The 16,100-nt window shown below is 33.5% G+C and overlaps 1 long non-coding RNA gene across 1 annotated transcript in view; it reads right to left on the reverse strand.

Moving 5' to 3' along the window:
* Nucleotides 1–2,016: 2,016 nt before the first annotated feature.
* Nucleotides 2,017–16,100, reverse strand: part of LOC141451049 (uncharacterized) — a 1,078,357-nt gene continuing 1,064,273 nt past the window's right edge. The window contains exon 8 of the long non-coding RNA XR_012456506.1: nt 2,017–3,883. This is a non-coding gene — a long non-coding RNA (uncharacterized lncRNA). The remainder of the gene's footprint in view (nt 3,884–16,100) is intronic.

The raw sequence follows: 16,100 nt of genomic DNA on the forward strand, positions 1-16,100 counted from the left end.
TTCATTTTTATATTACAGTCAAAAGAATATAATAACTTAATCAAACACAAAATATATTATCTAATAAATGGTCCAGAAATAAAGGAATACAATAATCTTGAATGAATTGTAATGGTTGACTGGCTTACATCTAGTCTCTTTTATATTCCTATTTAAAATAATAACAAGGTTGTGAAGGAATAAAAAGAATAATATGGAAACAAAACTAAAAAAATGCAGAAACAAATTTCTATAATGAGTATATGGATAATTTATGGGAAACAAGACTGAATAAAGCTGGGCAATCTGAAACAGGTTCCACTAAATATCTACTATACTCTGCACATAACAAACACACATACGTGTATATATATTAGTAAATAGTATATAACGTGCTACATAAACAACACATATTTATGATGTGTTTGTATGGTAGTTGTGTGTGAGTGTATGTGGAGACATTTATATATATATATTCCTCATATAAAACTCGAGATATTAATGTGAATAATATAAGGTGAAATGAAAAACTATATGTTTTGATTTACAACACACTGAGATCTGAGGTAGAATTTTTTTTTACTTTTTTTTTATAAATATACATAAAGAAAACATGCGTAACTCATATATAAACAAAATGAACGCATTTATTTTCCAGTTTAACAAAATGAAAAATTTATTTAAATTACTTCTCTACTTTTGGGTACTCATTTATTTATTTATTTTTTATTCAATCTTTTCCATGATCCAAATAGATTTACAGATTACATGTCACCCTATCATATCTTTTACTAATTAGTTTACATTAAATTTCATTTCAATATCTATTTATTGTATGAAAAATAAAAATTACTGAACATTAACTTACAAGTTTCTGAAAGAATTATTTGTCAAAAGATAGGTTATTTATGTTTATAATTTAAAGAATTAAAACAAATAAATTAAAATAAAAATGAAATAAGTAGGCGAATAAATCAAAACTTTAGAAAAACACTATAATTCCTGGTTACACTTTAAATTAATATTAAAATCAAAAAACAAAAATGAGAAATCAATTTAAATTATTTTTCTACTTTTGGATCTCATTTGTTTATTATACAATCTTCTCTATGATCCAAATAGATTTACAGTTTACATGGCAATCTATCATGTTCGTACCTCTTAGAAATTAGAGAAATAATATACGTTTAGTATATTAATGTTAACCTTTTTAAATTATTTTTTTCTTTAATCTAAGGCGTGTCAACATCTGAGGGTTTTTTCAGTGTACTACCTGCATCCGGGCAGTGTTCTCTAGTTACAGAAAACACTGTCCATCACCAGACAGTGAGTAGCTGTAAGAAGCTCCTAGGAAGAGAAAATCTAAGGGCCAACAGCTGGTTTCGAGCCCGTGGAGTCCAGTAATCGCTGACCACTCAGCTAATCTCTTCCCTTATTATTATTATTTTACCCATAAGCAAATCTCAGGCGCCACCTAATGAATGGTTATTATAGGAGTGAGAGTCGCTATTAAAAATTATTTGTTTTTTGAAAATATATGAAGGTCCAAAGTAGTGGACACTAACGTCGATTCCATCCGTCGTATTATGCATTTTCATTGCATCCATGGCCGGTCTTGGATCTTCAACCATCTTCTTAGGGGTTAAACAATTTAGCGTAGAGAATTCAACTTCAACTATATAGGGTGAACCAGTAAGTATTGTCCATAGGTCTACTGTGTGTAGTAATCTTAAGTGCAGTTCAATGAAGTAATTTTTAAGAAAACTCATTAGGCCCTTATGTGATCATTATCAGACCTAGGTGCTGGCACTTTTTATAAAGGTTTCCTTGTTTAATGGGCTTTCAAACGGTATATCATGAGAAAATGTTAGGAAATAGTAGTTGTGTGTGAAATTGTAATTTGGAGTAAATACAAACTATATGAATTTTTTTTTTATAAAAGTAGTACTTGTTTAAAATATTTCCTAACATTTTCTCAAATATTTCACAGTTTAGATTTTTGTTTTTGAAGGGCAATTTGTAAACTTTGACTTCCTTATTTTAAGACAATCTACTATAAAAATTGACTACTGGTCCATCTAAAAGAGTTTTCAATGAATTAAAGTTTTTATGCTGTGAACACGTTTTCTTGCAAAACAAACGTAATTTCTCATGAAAGGAATCCTGGAAAATGATATACCGTTTAGAAGCCCATTAGACAAGGAAACTTTTATAAAAAAAAATGCCAGCACCTAGGTCTGATAATGATCACATAATGGCCTAATGAGTTTTCTTAAAAATTTCGATTACTTTTATTTTTCCAGCATCCGGAGGAAGATTGAGTCTGTTTGGAGAATACCTTATGCTTCGAAATGGTATCAATTTTTAGAAAATTTATCTGTCTTTCTAACCGAGTCATCAGAATCGAATTCGGATTAAAACTTTCTGAGTAATAACATGTTTATTGGAAAAAAGTAATGTTTTTAGAAAAAACAAAATTTAAAGTGACGTCACTCAAGAACAGTGGAAAATATGAAATTGGCCAATTCGTCATTGAACTCCACTTTAGATGTACTACACACAGTAGGCCTATGGCCATTACTTACTGGGTTCATCCAGTATATCCGTCACATAGTACGCTTGCTTGAATATAGTTGAAGTTGAATCCTCTACGCCAAACTGGTTCATCAACCGCTGATGTTGGATGAAGGTCTTAGACCGGACAAGGATACAATGAGCATGCTACGACGGTTGGAAATCGGCGAAATTTCAAGCTTTTCTTCAAAAATAATATTTCAATATAAATATCAAAATCAGAAATTAAATACGCGCTAATCCTCGCCAAGATGTTGTTTGCGTTATGCGTTGTTACAAAACGGATATTAATGAAAAACTTGCTAGCTGTGACGATGTATTTGATTTTTCAAATTTTACAGAAATCTTTAAATAATAATAGATGCATCTGAGGTAAATATTTTCATGTAATAATTAATTAGGTTTGTTAATGAATATATATGTATATTCGTACAAGTGTGTTGGCATTTAAAAGCCCGGCGATGTACTGGTCTTACCCAAGTACCAAAAAGTGTTAAAATGGTAAAAAATTTGGTTGTCAATCAATAGTTTATTTTCTAAAATCTCTCAATCTCAATTCAGAGCACCGAGAGGGAAAGTAAGCAAACCACATAATTACAAACAGACAAACAGCTGTAGGCAGAGTTTTGTTTTGTTTTTTTGAGGTCAAAAAACCGCTGGTTTTTAATGAAAATCCGGACTGAATAACATTTAGTCCGTGATAATAGACACAAAAGAGGTGTAGAATGAAATAATTACTGTACCCAGTTTGGAGTGTACAGCGACCCCAATGTTTACCAACATTTTGGTCGGCTCCCAGATCAAAGGCTCTCATTACAGAAACGGTAATCATGATTGTGGTTTACCTGCACACCAAACCACATCATCGCTTTGTCTGTTTTAGTTCTAACTAATCTGAGGGTGACTTCCGCCATTCTAGGCGGTGTATGTGTGAACTAACTGTTGGGATTAATATTGTACAGAGACGAGGAGCTGTACGTCTATGTTTTGGTGGGTGGAGGAGGCATTTTGGAATGGGAAGTTCATAGAACTGTAGTAACCTAAACGACGCGCGCAAAATGTAGTATAAGAAAAACTTTCCTACTTAGACGCCAGACTTAGCCCCGCGCTGCCTGCCCTAGTTACGCGCTGGTATAACAAAACCCCGCAATGATATTTATGTTACAAAGTTTTTGTACTCTCATTTTCTGTTCCTTGATTGTTAGTTATGTCTCCACCGTGTACACAACCCCTTAATTTGGAGCGCAAACAGCGTCGCCCTTACCTTTACAAAAAGCATCTATGCCATCTACTTCTTGGGCTCTCTCTCAGCTAGCGTCAGTTTTCTTACCTGCAAACAAAAACCAAAACATATTACCAACTGTATTGCGTACACTAATTACAATTTAACTTTCCCATAACAGTGGAATTCTGTTACATAGATGTTCATTTGAATACTTTCTGTTGAAATAAACGCTAAAAGTTTGATAGTTATTTTTGAAAGTCAGATAAATTGTCCTGACCACGCCATATTTTTAATAATATCTATTTTAGAGGTTGCCTAAAGGTTTAAGAGGTTTAGATGGAAGTGACTGAGTACGTCAAGCCCCTTAAGTATAGCTTTTGAGTGTCCTTCTTCAGGTTGGGAGTATAGACTGTTGAGAGGTGTTGTACAGTTGTTAGTATTTTTCCTCTCGTACGAGTATTTTGTTCACTCCTCGACCGTCTGTTCTAGTGGAGATAAGATATATTGTTATATTTTTATAATACTTTGGAGCAACCAGAGTGAATTGTTGTAGGAGATTTTCTTGTAGAACGAGTTCTTGGTCGTTACAAGTATTTACGAGTAACGCCGGGTGTTTGCATCTTGAGAATGTACTAGTAGTGTCTAAAGTCTGTTGAATGGACTTCGTGTTATTGTGGAGTCTTCTATGATATCTTTAGATTATTGTCTTTCCAAGAGTGTCCCAACAGAGGTTCTAGTCAATAAAGTAATTGAAATTGTATAAGGATTGATCGTCAAAAAATGCACGAAAAAGCGTAACGTTAAAAAACACCCAACTTTGACAATTTTTTTCTCTTTTTCTATAAAAGATAAAATTCCCAAATTTTCTTTAAAATATAGGGCAAACCCTCCTTTATAACTGTAATTTTTTTGCAACCCTCCAGACCTAATAGATTTCGAGAAAAAAGTTGCCGAAAATGAGCAAAAACAGCATTTTCAGAAATTGTTGTTGTTGTTGTTGTTGTTACCTTTTTTGTAAACTACGTAGCGCCTAAACGCGAGAACCGATTTTCATGAATGAGGTGACATTCGATTTTAGGTAGATGTGCCTTTTGGGGGTCTCGATGCTGTACATCGAATGGGAGAGGAGTTAGCCCCCTTTGTGTAAGGCCCCCTCCAAAATTATTATTACTAATTACTCTGTAAATCTTGGCCCGATTTTGATAAAATTTGGTAGGGTGATAGGGTTAGGGCTCCCCTACGTAACATTAAAGCGACGATCAGCTCTAACACTTTTTAAGGGGAAGTATAGCAATCGTTGCAAATTATCGACATGTGAACCGATTTTCATGAATGAAGTGTCATTCGAATCGAAATTTTGTACAGATTTGCACTTTAAAAGTCTCGACGCCGTGCCTCATAAGGAGGGGAGTTTGCCCCACCCAAATAAGACCCTTTCTAAAACTATTATTACCAATATTTCTATAACGCTTAGTCCGATTTTGATAAAATTCAGCCCGAATAAGTGGTTAAAGCTCCTCTACGTGGCTGTGAAGTGCCATCTTGCTCTTACACCTACTAAGAGGAAGTACTGAAATCGTTAAAATTATCAATGGGTGAACCTATTTACATTAATGAATTGTCGTTCGATTCAAAATCTTTGCCTCTTTGCCTTTTAGGGAGAAGTACTGTAATCGCCCGTTTATTTTTCTTACTCCTCTTAAAAGGAAGGTCTGAAATCGCAGTTTAAATTTGCTTTTTACGTACAAATACCTTCCTATTTTATATAAAAAGGCTTTCTCAAAAAAATTGTTATTGAGGATGGTTTGGGGACCGCAACTATAATCATTCTTTAAAAAGATCTCTCCAGTGGTAGTAACGGTTCCTACTTAACACCTTATCAGGTTATAATGATAGAATTGCTTATTCCAAATTTAAAAAAAACAGTAAAGCAGATATGTAACTTAGCAAAATAGACAAAAATGAAAATCTATCCAAAAAGTACAAAAATCTCCTTAACAAAAACTTACAGTTTAAAAAGTTAAGTATAAGGGTTGATTAAACGCCAAAAGGTACACAAATCAGCAAGTACCCAACATTTCATTCAAGCTTAGTTGATATAATTTAAGTAATTTTGCTGCATTAACTTTTCCTTCACATTTTTTAGAATTTATTAGATGTCACAGACCCTTATGCTGGCCATTTTCATCTACAAAAAATTTGTTCAAGTAGCACTGTAGATTGACTGTAATATCTATTAATCTATAATAATCAAACTATTAATTACAGGTTAAAAAGAAAACGTTATAAAAAATAAAAAAAATTACGAAGCTGCAAAATTTAAAAACTTTTTTAAAAAAATGCTTACACCAACATACATCAATGATTTCGATTATTTTATTTTTAATAAACATCGTCTGTTTAAGTTTATTCTTCGATTAAAGTAATTGTTACTTTATGTAGTATTCAAACGTTTATAATAATAGGTAATAATTATCTGGCTTTATCGCAAATAATATAGTTTTCTTCAATCACACTCTCAATATAGCTGTTCTTCTCACAATGTTATATATATGTTATGTAATATAAAATAAATAAGTATTGCATACTTTTAGGACAGCTAATTATTCCAGTATTTTACTGTAAGTAAAATTAAATTACAATTGAGAAATGAATAATTGTTGTTGAATAATCTACTTGTTATTAACTGTGTGTTATTTGTGCTCACGAATATTTCGGTAAGACGAATTCAAGTCTGAAATATTGTTTTAAATCCTCCGTGATTCAAATTTAAACAGTAGCCGACTCTAACTTTGTCTTTTTCTACTTTAACATGCATGTATAAGATGTGACAACTTCAGAATAAAGGGCATATTAAAGATAAATCAGAAGAATAATTTGGAATAGAGTTAAAATAAAGTACCTATTTAAAAACGAAGATGTAATATACATTTTATCATATTCATAATTATAACCAAATAATATTATGAACGAACTGGCCAGCATAAGGGTCTGTGACATCTAATAAATTCTAAAAAATGTGAAGGAAAAGTTAATGCAGCAAAATTACTTAAATTATATCAACTAAGCTTGAATGAAATGTTGGGTACTTGCTGATTTGTGTACCTTTTGGCGTTTAATCAACCCTTATACTTAACTTTTTAAACTGTAAGTTTTTGTTAAGGAGATTTCTTATAAAGACTTGGTCTCATCGCAAGAGTTTGTCAAAAATTATTTATATCGTACATAGCTTGGTCTGTACAAAAAAACAAGTGAAAAATTTTTCAACACAAAAGTAACTAAATAAATAAAATATACATAAACAGTTATTACAAAAATAAAAACACTTTTGAACAAAACTGAGAAAACTTGTAAATATAAAAGCAGTGCAATTATCAAAAAATCGAGATTGTATTAGTACAAATCAAAAAATAAAATATAATAATAATAAAAATAATCAACAATTTTAATTCATCAATATTACTTTAATAATTTTCTTAATTTTAAACAAATAATCAGAAATAACAGGGTGAAACAGTAAGTATTGTCCATAGTGTGTAGTACATCTAAAGTGGAGCTCAATGACGTATTGGCTAACTTCATATTTTCCTCTGTTATTGAGTGACGTCACTTTGATTTTTTTTTCTAAAATCATTACTTTTTTCCAATAAAAATGTTATTACTCATAAAGTTTTAGTCCGAATTCGATTCTGATGACTCGGTTAGAAAGACAGATAAATTTTCTAAAAATTGATACCATTTCGAAGCATAAGGTATTCTCCAAACAGCCTCAATCTTCCTCCGGATGCTGGAAAAATAAAAGTAATAGAAATTTTTAAGAAAATTCTATAGGCCCTTATGTGATCATTATCAGACCTAGGTGCTGGCACTTTTTATAAAACTTTCCTTGTTTAATGGGTTTTCAAACGGTATATCATTTTCCAGGATTCCTTTTATCTTCGTACGAGAAATTACTTTTGTTCACGGGCACTCAACTGTATTAGTTTATCATGTTGTTTAATTCATTGAAAACTCTTTTAGATGGACCAGTAGTCAATTTTACAGTAGATTGTCTTAAAATAAGGAAGTCAAAGGTTACAAATTGCACTAAAAAAAAAAATCTAAATTCTCAAATATTTCAGACTTTTTTGACTTTTGACTTTGACTTTTTTAATTTAAGACAGCCTACTTTAAAATTGACTACGTCATCTACGTTTAGATTAAGATTAAGAAATGTAATTTGTTCAAAGATGAAAAATGCTCCGTATTTAGTTTAAACTAAAAAACAGAGCTTTGTAATTCAACAAGAAATACGTATGTGGCGGTGAGCTGAAATTGAGATGGCAGCAGACATAAAAGTAAGCTGAGATATCGTGCACGGAGTTGGGATCGTGTAGCGTCCAATGTTGGTAATGCAATGCTGCTGGGTTCTACATAAGTATAAAAAAAGAAGATGCATAAGACGGACTGCATTAGATAGACCAGACCATTTTGTAGTCTGGTGGTTGGTGTAACCCACAGGCTAGAGAAGAATTGTATGACAGTTTGTAGACCTTTCTTATATATCTAACGTGCCAAACTTTGTCCATTCACTTTTCACTCCCTGCAACACATTTCTCTCTTGCACAATCCTCCCCTTCTTTCTAGATCTCTCTACACCTTTCTGGACTATCTTTACGACCGACAAATAACCCACGCATATACAACCAACCGGGCCAACCCTGACAGACGCTCTGGTTAGCTACATTCCCCCCAACTGTCTTAGCCAAACGACTTTTTCTCTCCCTTCAAGTTGTAAGGCAGTTACCTTGGTCCTCCACCACCTTGGCCGGATGTTATATCTTCACCACAGCCAAGTAAATTCCACAACTCCCTAATCGCAATTCCTAACTCTCCCAGCTAAACTTGAAACAAGATTTATTTTTACCTTTTGAATTGGATAAAAAAATTGGTGTGACACTCACAAGAGTAATTCCCAAAGTTCTACCATTCACAGATTTTCGAACACCAAATTTTAAAACATTTTCAATCATTTTCATGTTAATAACACGAGCCATTATTTAGGAAAAAATATGCTCTGATTAGAAGAAATTTGATGGCAAGGACTGGTCTATGCTCTGTAAGTACCTAAAAGATGCCCAACATTATAAGAAATTGTTCTTTGAGGAGTTTACATAATTAACTTCCGTGTTCACCTCCTAAAGACTAAATTTGTTATTATTATTCTTCTTTTTTCCTTTGTGAATTTCTGTTAATTATGAAGAATACAAATTTCGTTTGTAATTATACAGGGTGATCCATTTAAAACGCACCAATCGCTAATAACTTTTTAGCGAAGCGGAATTCCGAAAAACTCATGGAGTAAAGTATATGTTTTCTTTGGTCTAGTTTTCAAATTTTCCACCCCCGATGCTGTATCTTTATTTTTGGCGGAGTTACGGTCAAAAACCTGATTATGGTTTCATAAGGACTACTGGTTTTTACAATGAGTATGAAAACTCGTACATAAAAAACTGTGAAAAATGACGTTAACCCCGTTTCGATATCCCTAATATTAGTCGAGATATTTAAGATCAAAGTTACAATTTTATCTATTCGTGAACGGTTTTCAATATTAATTTTCCACCAGAAATACACGTTTTGGGAGGTCCTCTGATTGCAAAAAATGTTATTTGTGACGTAAAGTAAAAAAAATAATAATAATTGAAGATTTTAAAAACCAGTGTAATGTAATGGTTGTGGGTAAATCAGGATAAATTTGTTTTATCATCAAATAAAAGCAATCATCACATCATTTTAATGAACCCAGTATGCAAGACTTCTTGACCTATAATTACGGTAAGAATTTCTTGCCAGGGATGGGCGGGTGTTGGTCTAGTGGTCAAGAGCGTGGCTTTGTAATTCGAATTCGAATTTTGCAATCAGAAGACCTCCCAAAACGTGTTTTTCTGGTGTAAAATTAATATTTAAAACCGATCAGAAATAGAAAAAATTGTAACGTTGATCTTAAATATCTCTCCCGAAATTTATTGGAACGATTCCTCGCCAATTTTGAATCCTTAATTGTGTAAAGTAAGTATTAAATTTGTTTCTAAATTCTGTTGGAAAAATTGTATAGATGTAGATTTGAGAATCGCAATGTGAAAAAGTTATTATATGACTTTTTTTAAGCCTGATATTATTTTGCGTGCATTAATTCTGGGCCCAACAAGCATTTATCTCTAAATACGGAAGTCCTGTAACAATTACGCTTATTTATTTCATTCTTTTCTTTTTTTTAATTTAAACTTAAAAGAATCAAACACTGAAATTCCCCTTAATTAGAACGGAAATACTTCTGTAGCAAAAAAAAAAAAAAATCCAGGTCAGATCCATAAACAAAAATAAAATCATAATAAAAAACAAGTCAACCTATGAAAAGAAGTTCTTAATTAGGAGACTTTCGAAAGGATATCGACAACATATCAGAGACAAAACAGCGGCATCGGCCAGTTAGTTTTTGTTAAGACATCCAAATAAGAAGTTGGTCTCCACATAGTGGTTCACAGTTTAGTAGCCACCAAGATGGTCTGAAAACAAAAAACAAAAAAAAAAGCAGGCTTTGCCTTCTTTACACATAGCCTGAAATCATTGAGTTTTTGTCTGTCACGGTGCGTGTTTGTGTTTCTCATCTGTCTAATGAGTGACGTACATCAGGTCTTGAGAGATTCGTGGCCAGAGCTTATGTAACAGCGACAATTTCGAGAGAGGTGACGCGCACTTTTCTATCCTGTTTTCTACAGAATCTCACTGATTTTCCTTAATTTTTAACTTCTTTCTTTTATTTTCTGCAGGAACATTAGAGGATTCAAAGCTTTTTTTTTTATAAAAATAAATGGCATTAATTTACTTTAATTTAAATGATAATTATCTCATTTCAAAGTTTCCAAAATATTATTTTTACGTTAAATAAATAAACACTAAATCTATTAGGCGGTTATTTAAATTATAACAGATAACTATTTCCAGCTTTCGGAAGATTTTTGTAGTCATTGTGGAATGTAGATTGTAACAACCTGTTTCCGTTCTTCTTGGTTTGTCAGAAAGAAGTTCAGTATCTACTGAAATGACCAACTTGCATTTCCTATCTGTTCGCCCTTTCACATTCAAAAAAAGGATACTGGTGTATTTCTTCGATCTAATTGCACAATAAATGCACATTTTAATAATATATACCGTCATTCCGTTGATGCTTTGAGAACTGTTTGTGACTAAATTTGTCTAGGTGCAAAGTAATTTCGTTCACTAGGCCGGCATACTCGCTTACCTTTTAACTTTACTCAAAATCTGAGATGAGCAACCCGCGGCCTACTTTTAGTGAGCTCTTCAAGCGAGCCTCAAAAACTTTACTTTTTGGCTTTATAAATACACATTTCTATGCATTAAATTAGAAAAGTCTTTTTAATATGGAACGTCAAAGAAAAAGCCTGTTTATGTCAAGAAAAAACAAACCTGATTATTGTAAAAACCTGTACATTTAGATAAAATTACAAGATATTAAAAGCAAACTCAAAATTTAAACGAACCTCTGGCGTTACATTTCCCATAATTGAGAAAAGAAATTCCCTCAGATACAATAGCTATTACAAAATTTAATTAAATCAAATTTGGATCACAATTTTTATGGTTTGATTTGGAAAAACCGTTTTCAGATTTTGATTTTTTTCTTTTAAATATACTTTTAAAGAAAGGCGCCACGGTAGCCGAGTGATGAGAGGCGAGACCTGTAAAGCTAATATGTATTGTGGTACTGGGTTCGATTCCCGGTCTCAGGCCTTGGATTTTATTTAATGGTTAATAAAAGAAATTTACAGTTAAGTACGAGGTTCGTTTGAAAAGTCCGTGCAGTCAGAGAGATAGCATTACTGGCGCGTATCGAGGTTATGTTTAGTTAGTAGCATCTCTTGGAAGAACACACACCAAGTTTCAGCCAGATTGGTCTATTTATTTGTGTTTGGCATTCGTTTGAATCGAGGAAGTCGAGTGATTTTCAAAAAATGGACGAAAAAGAATTTCGTGTGTTGATTAAACACTACTTTATGAAAGGCAAAACGCCTCAGGAGAGTAAAGAGAAGCTTGATAAACATTATGGTCACTCTGCACCTTCGATTAGAACAGTTTATGAGTGGTTTCAAAATTTTCGGAGTGGCCATATGGGCACAAGTGACGCTGAACGTTCTGGACGCCCTGTTGAGGTTACTACTCCAGAAATCATTGATAAAATCCATGATATGGTGATGGATGACAGAAGAGTGAAGGTGCGTGAGATTGCTAGTGCTGTGGGCATCACGAATGAACGGGTACATAATATTTTGCAACAACATTTGGACATGACAAAGCTATCCGCAAGATGGGTGCCGCGATTGCTCACGCTTGACCAAAAACGAAATCGTGTGAAGTGTTGCAAGGACGGTTTGCAGCTGTTCCAGAAGAATCCGCAGGACTTTAAGCGTCGTTTCGTCACTGTGGATGAAACATGGATACATCACTACACTCCTGAGACCAAGGGGGAATCTACGCCAAAAAAGGCGAAGACCGTTCCTTCGCCCGGAAAGATTATGGCGACTGTCTTTTGGGATTCGCAAGCAATAATCCTCATCGACTATCTGGAAAAGGGTAAAACTATTATAGGAGCATATTATTCATCGTTATTGGACCGTTTGAAAACCGAGCTGCAAGAAAAACGCCCACGATTAGCCCACAAAAAAGTCCTTTTCCATCACGACAACGCACCAGCTCACACCTCAGCAATTGTGGTCGCAAAATTAATGGAAATAGGGTTCCAACTCGTTTCACATCCCCCCTATTCTCCAGACTTGGCTCCCTCGGACTACTATTTGTTCCCCAATATGAAGAAATGACTGGCGGGAAAAAGATTTTATTCAAACGAGGAGGTGATTGCAGAAACGAATGGCTATTTTTCAGACTTGGACAAATCCTATTATTCGGAAGGGATCAACAAACTAGAGCAGCGTTGGACGAAGTGTATAAGCCTAAAAGGAGACTATGTTGAAAAATAAAAAAGGTTTACCCCCAAAAATTAAGTAGTTTTTATTTTTGCACGGACTTTTCAAACGACCCTCGTATGTTTGCTAGTCGCCTCCGTCCACGGCACCTAATTGGTAGTTAGACGTAAAGCCCGCCTGAAAAAAAAAATGATATAGACATGGAAAGAGTTCCTGATAAGTTACAAATAGAAATGATGATGATTTTAGAAATAAATTTTGGAATGTGGACATCCAAATTTTCACAATTAGTTTTTTTTTTTTGCGTTTATTGTGCTGCAATCAGCGCATTAGCGCTATAAGTAACAATGATACAATGGAGTAGTAAATGATTAGGTAACGAGTGGAGAAGTTACCGCAGTAACACTCCAAAACATTAGACTGTTAGTCACTCTCTTCACTTGAGAGGAGATCACGTGGCCATTGTCTTTTAAGACGTATTGTCGGGTTGTCAGGAAGAGTTCTAGAAGAAAGATTTATTTGGAGGATTGCAGGTTGAAGTGGAGTTTTTGTATCGTGTTTTAGCAACTTGGGTGTCAAAAGGAATGTTAAGGTCAGTGTGTATAGTCAGGTTGGAGACATAAAAAGGAGCGTTTACAATAGTTCGAAGAATTTTAGATTGTAGAGATTGAATCCTTTGGAGATTGGAGCGTTTGGTTGAACCCCACAGCTCTATTCCATACGCCCAGATAGGTTTTAAAATAGAAGTAAAAATCAGTCTTTTGTTGTCCAGAGAGAGTTTTGATCTATCGTCTAAGAGTCTTTTAAGTAGTTGATAGCTTCTGTTTAGTTCTGTTCTTTTAAGTCTAGTGTGGGGGTCCCATCACAGTTAGTAAATCACTTATCTTGACACTTTTTGGAAGAACTTATGTTTGCGAGCAATTTTTTTTCGCAACGAAAATAGTTAAAAGCCGACTAACGATCGTCGCTGGTTATAGAATATCGCTAATAATCTGTATCGCTAGATAATTTTTTGATAGTTGTTAAGTTTGCTTAACAAGAATATTTCAATAAATTATTTTATATTTCCTAAATTCTTACGTACTGTTTCGCATTTTTACTAGAAGTTATCATCAAGGCAGTACGAGGGTCGTTTGAAAAGTCCGTGCAAAGTCAGAGAGATAGCACCACTGGCGCGTATCGAGGTTATGTTTAGTTAGTAGCATCTCTTGGAAGAACACACCAAGTTTCAGCTAGATCGGTCTATTTCTTTGTGTTTGGCATTCGTTTGAATCGAGGAAGTCAAGTGATTTTTCAAAAAATGGACGAAAAAGAATTTCGTGTGTTGATTAAACACTACTTGATGAAAGGCAAAACGCCTCAGGAGAGTAAAGAGAAGCTTGGTAAACATTATGGTGACTCTGCACCTTCGATTAGAACAGTTTATAAGTGGTTTGAAAATTTTCGGAGTGGCCATATGGGCCACAATTGACGCTGAACGTTCTGGACGCCCTGTTGAGGTTACTACTCCAGAAATCATTGATAAAATCCATGATATGGTGATGGATGACAGAAGAGTGAAGGTGCGTGAGCTTGCTAGTGCTGTATTTAGTTCGAACTGAATGCGTTTTGAGATTCAATTCAGTTACAAGTTATCAACAAATCATTTTAAGAAGTGAGTTAAATATAGTAATCACTGATCCATGACGGCTTCCTCTGAGGCAAAAACAGTCTAAACGGCCATTAGTCATCAAAATATGGTATATACGCGTACATAAAACTAAAAATGATGTATTAACTAACTGAACAAAACATTTAAAGCTAATTCAAGAAGAACAAAATACACATACCCGTGTACATATTGTGACAGAGGAAACGGGAACCCTTCTCTGTTACACTTCTGACGATCTAACAACGTAATTACTGAAATCACTCTGCCGAGAAATAAACACTGCCACCTATATATATATATATATATTTCTGAACGTACATATAGCCGTCAGAACAAGGCCTACCAGTTCATATTTTCCTGTACCCTTCTGCCATTCGAAAGACGGATGCCATACATCAGCAACAAACGACAGATATTTTTATATATATATGTATGATAAACGAGGGAAACGCCTCCGTCTACCCAGCCTGCCAACCGATGTCTGTTCAGGCACTAAAATATTCTTTATTAAAAAAAGAAGCAAGAAATATGGCTATTTCTAAACTAACTTCTTGACATGTTTTCAATTTGGAATGAAACTGCCAACAACTATATTTAAAATTATATCTAAGAGTTTTTTAACTGTGAAGATGTGACCCAGATAGCTACAAATATATTAATATATTTGATCTAAGAAAGGTGTTTGGCATATAATTATGCAAGCTGCACCGATTAAATCAAATCAACAATAGACTAGTCTCAATCAAATCTCAAAATTAACAATCGCTACTAATCAAATCAGTTTTTTGGTCAATTAATTGGATAATCCGGTTTGATCCATTAATTATTTTATCTTTAAACTCGGAAATTCAAAATAATTTTACATATTTCAAATATTTCTGACTTGATAAATATGGCGCTAATGACTTTAGCGACCGCGTCTTAAAAAAAATATACGTGTTGCAAATAGATTTGATTGAATTAAGTAAAAAGAGGGTTGTGTGAGAATTTAGTTAAAAATAAATATTTTCTGCTTTGGGAACTTAAATTGCTGAGGTTTGGCTTTTTTTTAAGCAACACAAATAGATTCCCAAAACTGCACTAAAACAAATTCTCCAAACAAAATTATTAAATTCAAGTTCCAGATCGATGTGTATTAAATTAGATTTTTTCAAAAAAAGAAAAAATAACAACAGTAAAAGCCTTTTTCAAGAAAATTTCCAAAATGTGCATAATACACTCAGGGATATATTGTCGGTTTACAAATTTTTTATTATAATTTGGAAAATTAACAAATCATTTTAATCGTCCTTCATAGAGGAGTTTAGGGCAGGACAATCTACTGAAATAGCACTTTATGAAATGTCCTTAATCAAATTGTCCAAGGAAAATAATCGAACTGAAAATTATAGCTCTAAACGTGAACAATACGAAGACATAATATTCTCTCCCAACATCTATGTGTTTAAATCTTTAGCAGAGCTAGCAAAGAAATATGAATGTATTTAAAAGTTATAGCCGATTAGAATGAATGGAAGAAGATGATTAGAGAAGGATTACGTGATTTTAATTTCGGTTAAGCTATAAGGATGGCAGGAATATAGAGTACTGATCCATCCATTAGCTGTAGTTTATGTAAATAGTTGTGTATAGTAGAGGGATGAATGTGTGAAGCGAATGTATTTATAAGTAAGAATGGAGAGTGAGT

Source organism: Rhodnius prolixus, unplaced genomic scaffold, assembly GCF_049639745.1.
Source record: "Rhodnius prolixus isolate KJV_2025 unplaced genomic scaffold, Rpr scaffold_8, whole genome shotgun sequence".
Taxonomy (NCBI): Eukaryota; Metazoa; Arthropoda; class Insecta; order Hemiptera; family Reduviidae; genus Rhodnius; species Rhodnius prolixus.